Below are 18,374 nucleotides of genomic sequence, written 5' to 3'. Positions count from 1 at the left end.
GTCAGTTAATCATGCGCCGAGCTCGAGTAAAGCGTCGCTCGTTGATAATTACATTTTATCTGGAATAAATTAGCCATGTCTATGTTCTACATAGATAAATAACATCACTTTTCCAGTCATTTCATCCATACGTACTTTCACACGCATACAGACACACACACAGTGATACAGTGCCGAAACGAGAAAGAGAATGTTTCGTGAGAACATTGACCATCTGCTACGCCCTCTGGATGTGCCCGTTAAAAGGCGGCCTCATTTATGTAATTTCGATGAGATAATTGAAAATCTTTCATGCTTTATGTACTTTGGATTAAAACTGTTAATGAAAACTGTAACGAAAATATTCGCGTTTACCGACTCATACAAAATACATTTTAAACTAAAATAATGAAGCTAGAGAGCGAAATGTAGAATGAGAAAAACAGAGAATTGTGGGTTCGAAACAACAACAACGACAGCAAAAAATCCATTTCACCACAGTGATTGTTCGTTGTGGTTCATAGGTTTATGTATGTTTATTTTATGTGGTACCGTATTGCCGAGATATTTTAATTTGCGCACTGAATAGAATATAAATTGAAATCAACTGAAAAACAAAATTGCATTAATTATATCTTTTAAAGTGGCTTTGTTTCTGCATTTGGTTGCTTTCCATGCTTTTGCCATCTTTCTTTGTGCAAAACAGTTTGATGTAGTTCAGTTGTATGTTCGAGAGCGTTCAAGTTTTTGCCCCTATACAATACGCTTACCGTGTCTGTGTCCATATTATATTCTCGGTTTCTCTATTTCTTTCTCTTTTACTCGCTTTTATTTCTCAATCATAGTATGCATTGTGTCCAGATGACAACAACACAGACACCATCGCAGTGAGAGATGCATTGGCCGAACATTTTCATGTTACGAAAATACAAATAAAATGAGATACCGAGTGATTGCTACCATTTGGGTCATCTATAATTACTTTTAGAATCAAAGTTCTGTATTTCATCGGGTGTATGTGTGTGTCCGTGCATGGGTATTTGTGTGTGAAAGTGTTTTCACTCCTTAAAATATGTGTGAAAATATAGTGAATGACGCGACGATAGAGGATATTGTGTGTATTATATTATTTTCCTATGCAGATACTTTTTATATTTATTGATATCTATATATAAAATGAAAATGTGTGTATGAAATGTATGGGGGCAGCAGACTACGATAAGTGTATTTCTATTTGATTGGTGTTGTCTTTTTCATTCATTACAACCTGAAATAAAATGAAACAATGCAAATTGGATTAGATGTTGAACAAAAGCATGGAGAGAATATGAGCTTAAACGAGTGAATTGAATGCGAGAGAAAAAGTGAGATAGAAAGAGAGAAAAGGACAAAGTGTCTACATATATTTTAGCCTGTTTTCAAAATTGACATAATAAAACAAGCACATCGGATGTGGTGTGAAAGAATCAAGTCAAAGAGCACTGTACAAATTTGTGGTTCGAAAACCATTACACAAATTCGATTTGATTGAATGCACGGTACGTGAAAATGCGCTGTTTGTCAAAAATGACGTTGTCAAGTATATACCGAAGCACGGTGGGAAGATTCTCTAAACATAACAATGTTTTTTTAAGGCACACATGCAGCGATCACGCTCGCGCGTTTGCATCTGCACACGCATGCACATTGAGTACACAGCACAGAGTACATGCAAAAGCAATGCCGCACAATGGGAATGGCTTGGTTGAATGGTCGATTCAATGCTCATGGCAAGTGTACACAGCCAGCAGCCAGCAGCCAGCATCAAGTGGCGGGATTATGTGATTCCACTTGTTTGTCTTTAAACGCTTCCATTATATATTCGTACCTTCCACTCAAATAATATTTTACACGGTGCATACAAGGTGGATATATTACGCACACACACACACAATATTGTTGTCAGAAAGTTATTGTATATATTATGGTGTTGTTGTTCATTTGTTCGTTTGCTTGCCTCGATTGTTTTACCACATCACATTAGCCACTGTTTACTGTAGTTGTTGGCTGCTGCTGCTATTGCTTGTCATTAAAGCCACCGACGACACTACCACCGCCGCCGTGTGTTGTCACATTAGGCGAGGGAGTGCGATTTCTCTGTTATTATGCAGTAGTCTCAGCATTCGGAAAACAAATTAAACTATTTTGTTGTGCTAGAAAAGTGCCAATCAAAAGTTTTTATTGCTGGAAATGAGCCAACAGCATTCGTATGCGCGCTACTCTTACTTATTCAGTTTCTCTATATTATTTTGTATGTGCAGATACAGGAAGTTTATATAAGTTTTTAAGGACGGAAAAATTGTTTTCGATGCACCATAAAGCGTTTCCATGTTGAGAAATAAGTCAGTTTAATTCTCTCACAAAGTGATAAAATATCATCAAACCGCAAGATTTTTGTTATTTGCCATGCTTTTTCCTACTGCATATTTCCTTGTTGTTCCCACTTGTCGTATATGTTTTGCTTACACGAATTCTCCAAAGAGAGTCATCGAGAACCGATACTCACAGAAATAGAAAGAGCAAGCGAAAGATAGAGAATGTGGTTCATGTTTCGTCTGATAAAAAATGCACCGACTTTGCATGCCAAATTCCTTTCTTGAGACTTTGTCATGCCGCTCCATGCACATTGCAAATAACATCAATGTCGTGTGTCGCTTTCTTTGTGTGCGTGTATGTGTGTGTGTTTATGAATGTTAGTTGCAGGAGGGCCGATTAAAAATGAATGTGCATTTGAGCGTTTTAGCATTTGAGATGACGTACCGCTTATTTGGAGCTAACTCTTGAATTCAAGCCCAAATAACACAGCAATCAGAAGCTGATGATGATGAAGAAATGTGCGGGGGTTATGATTTCAGTGTTAACGACATCATCCAAGCATCTGGAATATGCTCTTTTATGCCCATCCCGAAAATGCACATTGAAGTACACTGGCAACACGCCAAACGATATATTCGATACAAGTGAATCCCCTTCGAGCGATTGTTCCCTTGTGCTTTGTTGTGTGTGCGCGCGTTATGTGTATCTTCGTGTGCATGTTCCATATTTTTATTCGATGAATAGATACGTATATATGTATGTGTTTTGTGTACTAATAAGAAAATAATTGACAAAAACTTTTCATCTATTGAAATCTATTGGCTTTGTATGAATAAGTTAAATACTAGGAGTCGATATGTTCGAGTGAGAGTTGAAATATCATTCTCTCTCTCCCTTTATCTCTATCTTTCACACACGATTTATCTTTGTTTCCAATGGAAACTTTCCATGTGTATATGTTGAGAGCAAATATTCATCACGACACAACTGAATAAATTGTTCGCAAATTTTTATCGAAAAATTTTAAACAACAAACAAACAATCAAACTCTATGAAAGTTTTATGAAAATTCAGAAGTTGAACACAAAAGCAACTGAATTTGAATTGTATTTAGTAGTTTTAGCATGATCATGACTTCATGAACCGTTTCCAAATGAGGCGCACACACCATAACTTGTTTCCACATACTTTTCTCTGTTTCTCGGTCATATAAGGTATATGTGCGCCTCTCTACACGGGTTTTTTCTTCGGTATTGTTGTACGCTATGTTTGCACCATTTGCGGGAACATGGTAAAATAAATTCAAACACATTACTTTATGCGATGTGTTGGCTTTGCTCCCGACAATATAAACTGTGTAAAATAGACTAGCGTCTTCCCATTTGTCTCCATCTTTACAATTTTCATTCAATTTGGTAAAATGAAAAAAGAAAACCGAAGAAGCAAAAGCAGCACAAGCTGAAGAAGAGGAAGAGGACGATGACAAAGAAGATTTGTTCGAACCATTTTTAAAACAGGCTCACATTTGCTTGTTTGCTGTTGCGTTTTATATATATGTTAGGGTGGGTCAAATCATCATAGCGATTCTCGTTCTATGGGTCATAACAAGCATTTTTGCTCAAGAAACCATAAGTCCAAAATGAGTTCCTGAAGATATTTTCTGCTGCCCTCACATTCTCCCCACCCCTTAGGGGTCATAGCTCCTTAACCCCTGATTTTTTTTTACCTGAAACCCAAAAATTCGGCTTCAGCATGCCAAAAAACCTTTAGAAAGTGTTTTTTCCAGATGCCCTCCAAGCAAATTTTCACAAAATAACCCATAGTCTCATAGTATTTGACTCCAAATGGGGGATCTTAGTTTTTGTGAAAATGGGCTCGGTTTTTTTGTCTTTTTCATACAACATCTAAGTCGATTTTTAAATATTTTGGAAAATATCTTCAGAGAAAAATTTGGTTGGCTCGAAATTCATTTTAGATATACGGTTTCTTGGGCAAAAATGCTTGTTATGATCCATAGAACCAGAATCGCGATGATGCTTTGATGCAAAAAATTGACCCACCCTAATATATATATTTTTCTTGCACATTTAAAATGTGCGTTCACTTGTGAGAATTTTCTCGTTTTTGGTTTAAAATGCGTATGCGCATCAATTTTCTCTTTCTTTTTTCTCAGCTTAATATATCGCGATGGCGTTCTATCTACGGTTCCTTTGGCTATGGCGGCGAATATATATGAGTTTAGATAGTTGGGCAAAGAATTCATTTTTTATTGTAAATCGCATCACGGACATTTATGTGGATAGCAACGAAGGCGAAAAAAGCCACGACTGAAATAGCTCCTAATTGTTTTTTTCCATTAAAATAATTTTCGTGCAATGCAAAAACGTTTATTGATTGCAATTTCCTTGGCACAAGAAAAGAATTTCCTGGCAACTTCACTTTATTTTATAAAAGCACCAGCGCATGACTGAATGTACTTCATATTACATCGTATGCACTTGTCTGACATCCGTCGTCGCGTTCACATCATAATGTCTCACGACAACCACCAGATTTTCTTTTCTTTTTCTATTTTCTTTTCTCGTCTTTTTTTTCTTTTTCTTTTTCTTTTGTTGTTCTTTTTCTTCACCTTTCATTCCACGTGAATTCATTGCCTGTCGTGCCTCAGTCCCGGCACACAACTTTCCCATTCACTGAGCGCGCCATGAACGACGCTGAATATAATTTGATATGAATTTGATATGTAAAAGCGACTCATTACGAATTATTCATATCGGACAATGTGCCAAAAAAGAGAATGGTCGATGGTTTTATCAATTATAAATTGTCATTTATTCGTAAGAATCACATAAAAAGAAATCACAAGAGATCAATCTAAATGATAACAATGGCGGCGAAGGCAAATGTAATGGCTATAGCCACATCGTTTCATGTAATATTCAATTGAATGTTGTATGGGAATAATGCGTGATCTTCGTACCACATCAATATTTATCGAATTAAATTCAAACATTTTCCAAACGAAATTCCATATTTATACAGTCTCCTCTCAATTTTTCTTTATTGCCGTCTTTTTGTTCCTCATGAAAAGCTACTAAGCGTGTATTATTCCATTTTTTTCGTGTGATTTTTTTTATTGTTGCTCTCCATTTAATTCCGAAGCATTTCTTTTCTACTTCTTTTCTGTTTGGTAATCCGGAATCCAGATAAGTAAAATTGATTTCATTCACTTCGTTTCGAAGTGTTAGAGTGCGATTGCGTGAGAATGTGGTACAGAAAGATATTTTGTTATTTGAGGTTTTTCTTCTTCTTCTTCTCTGCTCTCTTTTGGTCTGATTATACCAAATGAAGTTGAGTGTCTTTAACGTTCTATTTACTTCGATTATGTGCACCCTTTTAAAAAAAAATTATTGAGTGGGAATCAAAGGAACGTGGAATCAAAGTCTGGGTTTGCAGCGTGCGTACTTATTGGAATCGTAGAATTAAAGAGTCCGATGAAAGATTCATTCGTTCGTTCATCTTGGTGATGATGGTAGTGACGATTTTTATCCTACACTCTTCTTGTTAAATTAGCTAATAAATTGAATGCTCATGCCTGGCACAGCCCGAGCGGAATGGAATTTCCATTTGATTTGGTGGAGCGTTTTCGCAATTCGGACTGTGTTCAACATTAGCGTTGGAATTTTTCGACTTTTTTTCCGTTTTCTTCTACTTCTTCTTTTTCGTCTTTTCCGTTTTCTTCGAAATTTTGTCTTTTTCTTATCCCGCCGAATGGCAAACGGACGCGCTAGACCAAACGATAAAGAAAATAGAAGGCAAACGAGAGTGAAGTTGTGAATAACGCATACACTTTCTTGAATAAAACACACAATGAAATATGCACACACGCGCCAACTGCCACATTGGATCAAAATATATGTATACGCATAAAATGTGTTGTGTGTGCTCGATTCTTCTCTTCTCTCGCACATGATGTACACTCTTATATATATAAATATAATACGTATCTTGCACGTTTGGTCCGAAACGCTTATCGGTTCTTATTGCTCAAATGCTATTTAAACTGCTCTCAATCCTTATACATATATTAATAATATTGGTGCGTTTTGAAATCAAAAACTCGCATTCAAAAACTACTTTTGATCATATTTATGGTCAAAGGTTTGAACCGCACTAATACCATAGCCTCTAAACGAGTCCAATTATGGATTTCGTTTTGCGAATAGATTGCGGCGCTTTTCTTTATTCTTTCATATTTATTTTTTTCCTTTTACTTTCTTTCCTTGCCCCATTCACCATATATTCTATCTATATGGATTTCTCTCTCTCGCGCTTTTCTCAACACTGTTTGCTCTGGTCGTTTCTCTCGTTTATGTACATAGAGATGTACAGACACCAGAAAAAGGTCTATATTTTCCACGAAATTATTTATTAAGCTAATCTTTTCTGAACACATACCTGAATCGTCTTTGCTCGTTTTGTCCCCCCGACAAATCCCTCAATTCAATTGCTATCAAATGAAAATGCATTGCACATTTCGCTTTTGACCGTGTGCTTTCGCTATCATTTCTCTTTTTCGTTCTCTCACACTATGTTTATCGTCGGTCTTTTTTTTAAGGTTGTGTATGCTTTTTGGCAATTCTTTGGATTTCATTTCGTGGTTTTGGCTCAATTCAACAAGAACTCTTGCTCTGGGTCAACATTATTTATATTATTTTTCATTCTTTCTCATTCACGCTCATTAATGCGATGGCTGGTTTGGTACATTAAGCCGGAGTAAAAAATAATAATAATAAAAAACGAAACGAGAAAAAAGACGAAGACGGTGTGATATGGTGACGACGACGACAACGTCAACGAGTACATGAAAATGACAGAGTTTCATCGTATCATCTCATTGTCAAGAAATCCAAACAGTTTCATGAGTAGGACCGAACCGCAATATTTGTTTTAATTTCAGAACAAACATCAAAATAACAAATCACACAATTCATAGTGACGATAGCATATATTAAATTACAAGAAAAGAAAACACACACTCGCATTCGCACTAGCACTGACACTCTTTCGCTCTTCATTCGCGCTGTAACGACCAAAAATGAAAAGAACAAAAAAAATAACACGAGAAAGAGAGATGAATAGAAAGAGAGAGAGAGAGAGATCGAGCGAAAAAGAGACCAGAAAAAAATATACTTTGTTCACAATTTATTTTATTTTTTCTTTGTTTTTTTTTTCCTTTGCGATGGAAAATACGAATGGGTCTCTCGGATAGGAGTCACTTTCCCTCTAACTCTCCTGCTCTTTACTGTGATACATGTACATATATACTTAACGTATACATTTTGTGTACTATTCATTTGGAGATGTTTATAGAAGATTAACAAGTAACCTTTCTGGATGCTATACTCTCTACTCTCTCTCACAGTTTCTACTTTTCTTGTTTCTGTATTTTGGCAACAATACCACTGTTGCTTTATCAAACATACATACATTATTACTGTTATTGCAATAGTTGTTATGGTTTTTATTCTTATTATTATTATTTTTCTGGTTATTTCGGTTCAGTTTTTATTCATCCATTTTTATTTTATATTTTGTTTTGATTTTTTATTCGGCCACCACACGAGCAATAAAAACACGGAAAACTGTCGTTTTACTCATATGACTATGACGACGACGATGACAATAACAAACACAAGAATAAACTATTGAATCATGAACAAAAATAACAACAAAAAAAAAAAAATGAAAAATCGAGAAGCAAAACAACAAACCAAAGCCAAAAATTTGTAATTTTTTTTTGTTCTTTTATTCTTTTCAATGCTCTCGTTTTTATTCATATACATTAATAGAATTTACATAATTCTTGTGCTCATTTCTCTCCATGCGTTTTTATTTCTTTTAATGGTACGTTTCTTTTTTACTCTTTGTCGTTGTCGTCGATGTTTGCTTACTTGCGTATCTTTTGTGTGAATCCACCGCTTGATATATATTCATTGGCAAAAAGTACTAATTAAAACGACGAAACTGTTAATCTCGTTGAAAACCGATTTCAAGAGGGAAAAAAACAACAACGAAAAAAAAAATATTCAATCGAACAACAACAGAATGAGAACGAACCAGTGTGTAACAGAGAAAAAAAAATTACTTTTTTATTAGTTTCTAGGCTTCAGCAATAACTTTCTCCCGGACCGATTCGATTCGCTTCAATAAAAATTCTTTTTTTTTTCTCGCTTCAACTTTCCTTCAACGGAATTAAAACAAAACAGTTTTATACTAACATACGAAAACGAATTCTGTTTTTTTGCTATTCTTAATAATCGCAACGAATTTACGGCCCATGTTCATGCTTGAAAAGCAACACCCTAACTGAAAATAAAGTGAAATGCTGACGGCAGCACGCCTGAGATATCAGTATCGAAATATTCCAAATGGATGAGCAAGCGAATACACCATATAAACATGAACTAACTGACTCTCGCTGTCGCACCTATGCATTGTTTTCCACGGAGAACAGCAAGAGCAGCAACAGCAGGCACGATGCCATCATACATTTGGTATGTGTATCGCGCGCGTCGTATGTCGTGTGCTTCGGTTGCCAGCTTTCGTACAATATAACGTACATGGCGTATACACACTTCGGCTTGTATTGTGTGTATTATTGGAAGAGAAAAAGAGAAATTGAGCGAACGAATGAAAGAGAGCATGGCTTACGATGAGATGGCAAGTTATCGGCAGCATCATCAGCAAAGCCAATGCCAAAGCCAAATGCAAAAGAAGCAGAGCAAAAGTTCTGGAGCAAAGTCTTGGATCGAACAGGATTGTGTCAGTCAGGCGATAGCACAATAGCTTTTACTTGTACAGCATCAGCATCGGCAACATCGACACTAGCAGCAGCAGCAGCAGCAACAGTACAAAACTGATATTTGATGTGATTTACTTTTAGCTGTCGAAATTTTATGTAAGCTTTCATTCACAAAAACAATGCACTCACCGCATTCTCTTTCATTCTCATTCTCTTGCTCTCCATGTGTCCCGAGTGTCAGTTGGTAAATGAGATGAGCGTGAGCGAAAGCCGAAAGGGACACGAAAAGTTATAAATGGTCGACCTGTCGTTATTTAAAGTACGCAATAAGCAATAAGCTAATGAATTGTGATACAAACTTGATTTTTAGATAGGTCGGTCATTTAATTTTATTTAATATGCTTAAATAACGGCTGAACATTGGAAGCAACAGAAACCGAATACAACAACAACAGAGGACTACAAACACAGAGTACGTACGATGACGATGGGCTAAAAGGCATCGAACGTTAGCCACTCGGAAATATTCAGATAATTCCAAATCGTATATATATATCGTTCATTGTGCACGCTCACACTCGACCGCGCGCGTACTCAACGATTTGTCTCGCCGTCATTTTACATTATTTCACAATCTATATTCGAAAGAGAGCGAGAGATTCAACCATTCGATAGTCAACATTACATTTTACATTGTGCATATCGTGCATATCGGTCGTACATAGATGATATTGTATACGCCGTGACAATGTTCATTTTTGCAACTTTCCGAAGCTTTTCTCTCTTAACTCTGTTTGTGTGTGTGATTTTTTTTATTTCAGAGGAAAAACGATGAGACTTTTGACACGAACAGCCAGAATGCTCTGAAAAGTTTTATTTGTTTTCGTGACACGTTGTGTATTTCCCGCTCACTCGCTCACTCGCTCGCTCACTCGCTTGTTCATTCAGTCGTTTGCATTATTTTTTTTATTTTTATTTTTCATTGGCGTGTGCTTCTGAAACATGGTAAATTCACAGGCCATTTCCCGAATCCAAGAAAGTGCCAAAGCGGTATAAGCATCACAAATACACAAAGATATCGGAATATAGCTGAAAAGCGGAACACAAACGACGGCACAGAGTAGCTATACGTTGTTTTTTGGCGAACATAAAAATCATATCTCGAATAATAGTTACATTTTCGGGGTAAATGTTTCTTTAATAGAAATTTACTTTCGGCAATACATTGTCATCATTGCCCTTTTACCATTTCGAATTCGCAATGTTGGAAAATCGACCACGAGCTCTATATGCGCGCTCCCCCCGATATAAACATTATTGGTCCTCCTCGAACCCACGAAATATACGTGCACTTATTACCGAATGTAAACCATACTAGTATATTTCTGAAATGAAAAAAGAAAAAAAGAAAATAAAACAAAACCAACAATTGCGAGTCCATTTTTCTTTCTTCCATTCCTTGGGCAACACTGTGTGCAAAGTGAAAATATATTTTCCCGTTTGATTCACGCACTCTCCACCATCGATGCGTTCGTCGTTCGTCTCACTTGTGTTCTTCTTGTTCTTTGTGTTGTTGCCGTTGCTGTTGTTCTTGGTTTATGCTCTCTACACTTTGTCGCTCGGTGTTGTCCCGTTTTCACGCGCCATTCCCATATTCGATATCATCGTCTACCTTTGCCACCCGATAGATGGAAAGAGAAGCTCTTTCTCTCTGTCTTTCGGCCTGTGAGTCGTATCTCTTTTCTATGTAGAAAATTCGAACAAATGTTCAGCATGTTGTTGTGTGTTTTTTTATTCAACACCACCATCACCACCAGGCCTTGAGTTTATAACTCATTTACACATTACGTGCGCTTTTATCGCTTTTATCAACATTCTATAAGCCAGGATGAAAGCAAATTGTAAACCTTTATTTCGAGAGCACTGAAAATTGCCTTTTCAGTTTCAGTTTCAGTTCCAATTTGAGTGTGAAATTTCTGTTTCTTTCAATTTTTTTTCTCTTCTTCTTGTCTTTTACATTTTCTTACTTGTTCTTAACTGCAATGTTCGTCGTATAAACGGGACGAGTTTGGAACGATTTTCTTTAAATGGTTGTAATAAATTAGACCGTACGCAATGAACGAACGCTTGGAATGCTTTTTACAAATGTATCATTTTCTCTGTGTGTCTCTGGGTTTCTGGTAAAAGTATGCGAAAATCAAACATAGAAAAATCGTGAATGTGTATGTGTGCTTGTGTGTGTTGTGTGTGACAGAGACTACACGATCATTTCAAAAGGCGACATTTAAAAAATATTCATCATAGCATCAGCACACGGCCCAAGAAACGGATTTTAGAATGTATCACGATTTTTAATATGAAACACTGAACCTTGTCGTCGCTTCATGCTCAAAACGCATCCAAATCATCCACTCGAAAACTTATTAGATTACGGAATTTTTATGGAAAACATTACTTATTTCAAGGGAAAACAGATTTGGTGATAAGTTTGAAGAATGTGTTTATTCTTTTTTATTCCAGTTTCTTTTTCACTCTCACTGTTTCGCACTCTTCGTAATGTCTTTCAGTGTTGCACTTTAACCATGTACCCTTACTCATTCTTCGATAAATCGCGAGCGTGCGACAATTAAAATGAATGATCCCAAGACAACGACACAAGACATAATCAGACGCGCTTCAGATTGTGCCAAATTAACGTAGAACCACTTCAGTCAGCCTAAAATTCAATGGGCACGCACAAATATCTCACTTTTCATCTAAAGCGCACTTTGAGGCCATGGCGAAAAAAGAAGAAGAATTAAATACGTCATCAACAGCATTTCAAGCCATTGCAAAGCTCTTGATGTGAACTTTTTGTATTCGCGATCGATTTGTGTGTGTTTGTGTATTTTTTTAAATCTTTTTCAGCTCAATTTCGATGGAATTTAATTAATGAAAATTCCATGCACTTCGAAATTGGTAAATCACAAAATTATACCAGCGCTTAAAAGTATCGTTTATGTTGCATTTTTTGAACAGAAATAACACCTATCATAACGATTTTATTTTAAATTGATTATAAAATCGTTTTTGCCTATTTTATACACGCATATATGCAATGGTGTTCGTATTTTGAAAAATGGTTCATAGGTTGGATTCGATATTGTAGCGAAAAGTAGTAAAAAACACAGTTTGAAAATTCAAAATTGCTATTGTTTTCGACGATTTGTGTATATTTTTGACGTAAGTTTATTGTAATTCGAATACATTTCGAGATATATTTCTTGATAAATTCATTCCGGTACCGTTGACTTCATCATTCAAAGTCACTTGTGGAACGTTTTTATTCACATCTACAACACTTTATCCGGCTAAAAATGTGTTGACTACTGTGAACTGGCATTGCCAATGATTAATAATGCACCGCAACATTTTGAAATGTTTTCAAATGCTTACACAGCTGGAGTATCTGAAGATCTATGGCCATTTGAATGATTTATATTCCACTTATTGATACGAAAGTAAATGTGATATCAGTGAAAAAGTTGACAAAACTACAGCATTAGAAATGTGATGCGAGAACTTAATGTTATAGCGCCCTTGATCGAATCGAAGGAAACAGTCTTTTTCGGGACAAAATATTAGAAATAATTCGAATTCAATGTTTGAGGTAGACAATGATTTTTATTATTATTAATTTTTTATCTTTTTTTCACAAACGAATGTGGGGTTTCGGCTCTGCGTCATCATTATCTAAATGAAATGATTCGCTTAACCTGACAGGCGCTGAAAAATGCAGGGCAGAGATAATACTTTGGAAAAAATGGAAATGCGATACTTTACAATCGGAAATTGGAATAGGCCCGTTAGATAGGAGTCGGAAATACCTTATTATTGGCTGTTAAAATCAATAGCTGAATCAGGAAAAAATTCACTGTTTAACCTCAGGAACTTGATGAAATCGATCAAACGCCTGTTATGGCAATTGCAAATGCTTTAAACCGATTGAACGATTGAAGTATCAATGGACAGGCGCGTTTGATACATTTAGTATGCATGAAATCAAATCTTATGGGTTTTTTTTTACTGTGTTTTATTTTCGGAAGACAGATTCAAACAAATGGAAGCTTGCAGCAACAGCCACAGCAGCAAAAAAAATCACGTTCAGACGTTTTGTATATTTTATGACTTCGTCAAGCATAAAATCAAGAACCATCAACCTTGGATATATTTCGTCGTGAAACATTGGCTACAAAACTTAGCACACAACTTTTCGATGGCAATAAAGTTAATGTTTAATTCACAAACTTGCCTAATTAGATTGGGACAATTGCTAATTCTATTTTCTGACTTTTGTAATAGTTCTTCCGATTTAATTAGACCGTTAGTTGTTTTTACATTCGCATCTCAACTGCGACGAATAGAGACAGAGAGAAAGCGAGAGTGAGAAGGAGAAAGAATTAAATACATGTTGTAATACAACATTTGAAAATGTGCGAATGTGTCACTTTGATTTTTCATGCAAAATTTACTGTTTTTGGCTGTTGGCTGTTTGTTTATTTCACACATTTTTTTTTATTTCGAATGTTTATTTTGTGATAATATTCAAAGCCGGATTTATGTAATGGAGTGAAAGCAGCTTATTTATTGGCTGAACATTCACGATCTACATCTACACTTGTGCCCTCCTCCGAAAAAAAAAAAAAAAACTATTATAGACTGTCATAAAAAACATATTCAAAGGAAAATAATCATCAACACTCTTGAGATGGAAAATTCAAAAGGCTGAATTGTCGAAGGGAATGAATGTGAATCGTGAAAGTTTTTGTGAGTGAACTTTGTGAGTGAAAAGCACTTTTTTCACTGATATTATGAATGTGGTTTAAATCAGAAAGCGCAAACTCAGTCATAACATGACCAATTTTATTTTGCTGTCAACATCGCTGAGACATGAACATAAGACCTTAAATCAAATTTGATTAAAAATACACTGAAAATGCAAGAAAGTCGACCAATACACAGGAGAGAAATCAAAAGAAGAAGAAGAAGAAGAAGATGCAGAAAATGTGAAACGGAGTCATTTCATTTTGTCGCATTACCGTTGTTTGTTTTCGCAAAATCTTTCTTACATGAGACTTGTAGCCGAAAAAAATTGCACCATACACACAGACGCTTTCTCTCATAAAATTTACAGTGAAATTGAATGTGTTGACGCTTTGCAATTCTACATAAAATATCAAAATGATGACTTGTACCCGAGAGATGTGAGCATGTGTGTGTGTGTTTTTTTTTTTTGAGTGAACAAGAGAGTCCAATGCGGTTTATGTTGTGAAAATGTGCAAAATGGATTAAGATTTGTGTTTTGAAAGTGCTTGGAGCAAAGCATCGCGCGCAAAGCTCTCAGATCTTTTAACCAGAAAGATCAATAAGAGTATAACTTATGTTCTTACATACAATCTTTTAACTTGTGTTATTATCCTCATTTGCATGCACATCAAGATATATTGTTTCATTGAAACGGTTTCAAACCAAATGATGAACATGTTTTAGGCGCAACATCACAATCGAAAGTTTACAATATGAAGTTGTGAAATCACTTTTTCATTCAAATGTATGTGTACATCAATCCATACACAGGGCTAACCAACTCAAACTTTAGTGCTTAGCAATACCTTCATTTCGCTCCTGCGAAACATTTTGATTGAATCAAGCAAACGATCGGAATTATACAGTATTGTCAATCATACAATAATTCATTTTTGTCACAGCTGGAACTAATGCTGTCCAATATCTGAAAATAAAAGTCGACATCACGACGACTGAGATTTCTAAAAAATCCGGTTGATCGATAAGATCATACCATTTTACATTATGGAAGCTCTTTCTTTGCGGCACCGAATATGGTTTCACCAGATTATTCCGTAGTCAATCATAGAGAGAGAATGTTTCCGTGTTTCTTTTTTTTGTTTTAACCCTCTTTGAACTACTCAAACCTTTTACTAGAGTTTTTTTTCGTCAACCAAGTGACCCTTTCTTTCTTTTAACTTCTTCACAATTTTCCGAGATGAAAATTCCTTTAATTTGCTGGCCAACCCTTCTGATTTAAACCATTTTCCCTCTTCCCCCATTCTAACACATCGTAACCAGTAGTCAATCTAACCTTCTAAGACCAACATTCATCAATTCTTCGCTGAGATAAAACTTGAATCTTTTGAAAAATATATGGAATACTTTCGAAATTGTGCCACAACCCATGTGAGTCATCTATCTGAAATGTAATGATAATCAAAAATGAAATTCCAACTAAAAAATGTGCGTTTTATTTAAATGCCACGAATAAAATTGTATAACCCTGTTATGATATGCAGTGTATATAGTGGCATATTTTATGTGTTGTTTATTTTGGCATTTTCATTTGCTCGGGTTCCTTGTAATATTTTTTTTTCTTGTTTTGTATTGTAAACGAAAAAAAAGGGCAAGAGTTCATTAAAACGCACTTCAGTTGTACAATTGTATTTACTTTTGGTTTTGTGGTTATCATGTTTTCACTTGCTTAACTGTGATGTGTTACAAATACAATAAACTACTACAATCTACCATATTATTAAAGTGAGATTTTAACAACAGCGCAACAGCATCATCAACAACAAAACCAATAATAACTGTTTAAAGACCATGTAAATGATGTTGCTTGGATGAAAATTAAAATGACATGATATTGAAATTCAGTTGATATATCTAAACTTTTGCCCTAGTACACGATTAAATTAGCTTGTTCATGTGTGAAAACCACTTTCATTACCAACTTGATGTAATTGATAAACTTTTGCATTGTACATTTAAAATAAAATGTTTTCCAGAGAGATAGAGAGAGAGAGCAGAATCAGCAGTGGCATAAGCAGCAGAAGATCAAATACCAATATAGCTTATAGGTGGTTATTCGTGTGAAATTGGCGCACACTTTGGAAACTTGATGAAAATTCGTACAATTTGTGTATGCTTTGCGTGTATACTGTGTAAATATTCATTTTACCACTGTAGAGCAATTGTTTTTTTTCCTCTCCTTTATGTACAAACTATACGAAGTTATGACGCTCATTACGCGTTGCGGATGTTGTGGCTATTTTTGGTCGGTGGCATTTACTCCAATCTCGAAATGAAAATAGAAACTTGCCATAACTACAAAACAGAGAAATTGCAACTAACGGGTCCCACAGAAAGATTTTATGTGATGGTTTTTTTCTCTCAATTTTTTTTTCTTTTTCTCGTTGCTGTTTTGTTGTAAACTATCTTTTATATGAACCTCGAATTGGAAACGATCGGAGACATAGTGAGAAAGAGTAAGAGTGAGAACGGAATAGAGATAAAATACTTCAATTACAAAAGCGACTGTTTCTGTAGCGAAACCCTTGGAGACACCGCTCCAAAACTTGAGTGAACTTCTTCGCTTTTCTTGAATAGATGCATAAGCCCACAAATACTAAGAACCACCTGAGTCAACCGATGAGAGGAGATGTATGTTAGAGACAAGAGAGAGAGAGAGAGAGAGAGAGAGAGAGAGGATAGAAATACCATGTGATATTTTTCATTTGGTTGAATAGCAAATGGAAGAGTGGAAGAGTGAGCTAAAAAGATACAGATAGAAAGAGAGAACGTGGAGATTTTGCACAATTTAGCATTTGCATTATATTGCTGTTTGGGGGATGAAAATGAGACACAGCCGTAGTATGCATAGAGCAATAGAAAAACAATTTGATATATTCGTCAAACAAGAACGAACATATGTCAATTGGTTTGTTTTAAATGTAAAGAGTTTTCGTGTTCGTTTGTGTGTTTGTGTCTGTTCGATTGTGAGAAATGTGTTCTTTGACGAACTTCCGTTTGTGTTGTCTTGTAAAAATGCGAGCATCAAAGCGAACGCGATGTTGACAGAGAGTCGTTTCGTATTTTATTGTACGTATAACATCCGGTATACGCAACTATATAAATTTCTAGAGTACTTTGGAAAATTCTTGCAAAAGCGAGAGGATTTTTCATTGAAAATCAGTGCCATGCATCCGTCTTTGATTTTGTTTGCCGATAAATATCCTTTTTCTAATGAACGCCGCGGCACGCCAAATGACACTAGCCATTAAAGAATACTCCAGTTGATATATACATGAAAACGGAAGTAACAATATATCGATTGTGAGACGTCTATTTCTTAAGGTGGAAATTTAAGATTTCGATGAATTGAAAAGAATCAAAGCGAAAAAAAAAACGTCAAAAGATAAAAATGCTTCAACACTTACGTACGATACAAAATGCTTCAACATTTACTGATGTTTACTAGAAAAAAGCGATCAAGAAACATCGGACAATCAATACAAATAATGCGATATATTGCTTCGTCCACTTGTAATAATATTCCAACCATTTAACAGGGCTTCAGTCATTCGCTTGGATTCGATGCTGCGCATTCAATAACGATTTTCTCGATATTCTTTTCATTTTTAAATTGAGTAAACGCACTTGAACGTTAAGAGCGAACGGAAATATAGGAGATTAAGTAGTATATAACTTGAAATCTAGTTGAGATCAAATTGAGAAAATATATATTTAGATTATTTATAATGACTTTGAATTTGAGATCAAATCGTCATAGCATCATTGAAATTGCAATGCATACAATAATAGTTTCATCTTGCTTTTTATCTCTCAGCACCGCTGATGATGCACAATATTTTAAGCTTCTGTCAGTTATGGATATTCAAAATAATTGACTAGTGATGGCCAAAACCATCTATAATCCACATACAGGGTGTCTCATAATTCCGTACAAATCTCTCTACCGCAGATTTTCATATCCCAAGTATATATGGGCACTTTTTCCAGGTTGGTAAGTAAGTCATACCAATTTGACCATGTCCAATGACTTTTTTCAATATTTCTTTATTTCTCAGTCCAATTTCCAATTAGCCAAAAAATGGAGAATTTCTGTTGAGAAACATAGACAGAGTGATATGGAACATCAATCAGAATATAGAACATTTTGACCCGAAGGGGTCATATTCATGATCTATACTAAAACGGCCGAACCGGAAAAAGTGCCCATTTAACTGTTTATGAGCTGAGGAATTTGTTGTATGGGACAACCTGTATATGAATTCAAGTATAAACCACATTCAGCGTGGGTGTACATAGAAAGATTAAAACATTTCAACAAATATGAATGCCACTTCGGATGCAGTTTTGAAAGCTCTCTAACAAATAGTAA

General features: G+C 35.5%; 1 protein-coding gene across 5 annotated transcripts in view; it reads right to left on the bottom strand.

Moving 5' to 3' along the window:
• The window catches only part of LOC116352308 (5-hydroxytryptamine receptor 2A-like), a 28,217-nt gene extending 19,523 nt beyond the window's left edge, over positions 1-8,694 (bottom strand). The window contains exon 1 of one of the 5 annotated variants that reach the window (XM_031784810.1): positions 8,616-8,694. The gene's annotated coding sequence lies outside the window, so the exon portion shown is untranslated. The other 4 variants (XM_031784807.1, XM_031784806.1, XM_031784811.1 and 1 more) reach the window with 4 other exon arrangements.
• Between the last annotated feature and the right edge of the window lie 9,680 nt (positions 8,695-18,374).

This window comes from Contarinia nasturtii, unplaced genomic scaffold, assembly GCF_009176525.2.
Source record: "Contarinia nasturtii isolate CC-2019 unplaced genomic scaffold, AAFC_CNas_1.1 Cnas_scaffold_187, whole genome shotgun sequence".
Taxonomy (NCBI): Eukaryota; Metazoa; Arthropoda; class Insecta; order Diptera; family Cecidomyiidae; genus Contarinia; species Contarinia nasturtii.
Note: the sequence above shows the minus strand (reverse complement) of the source record. Positions and strands in the feature narration are given on the sequence as shown.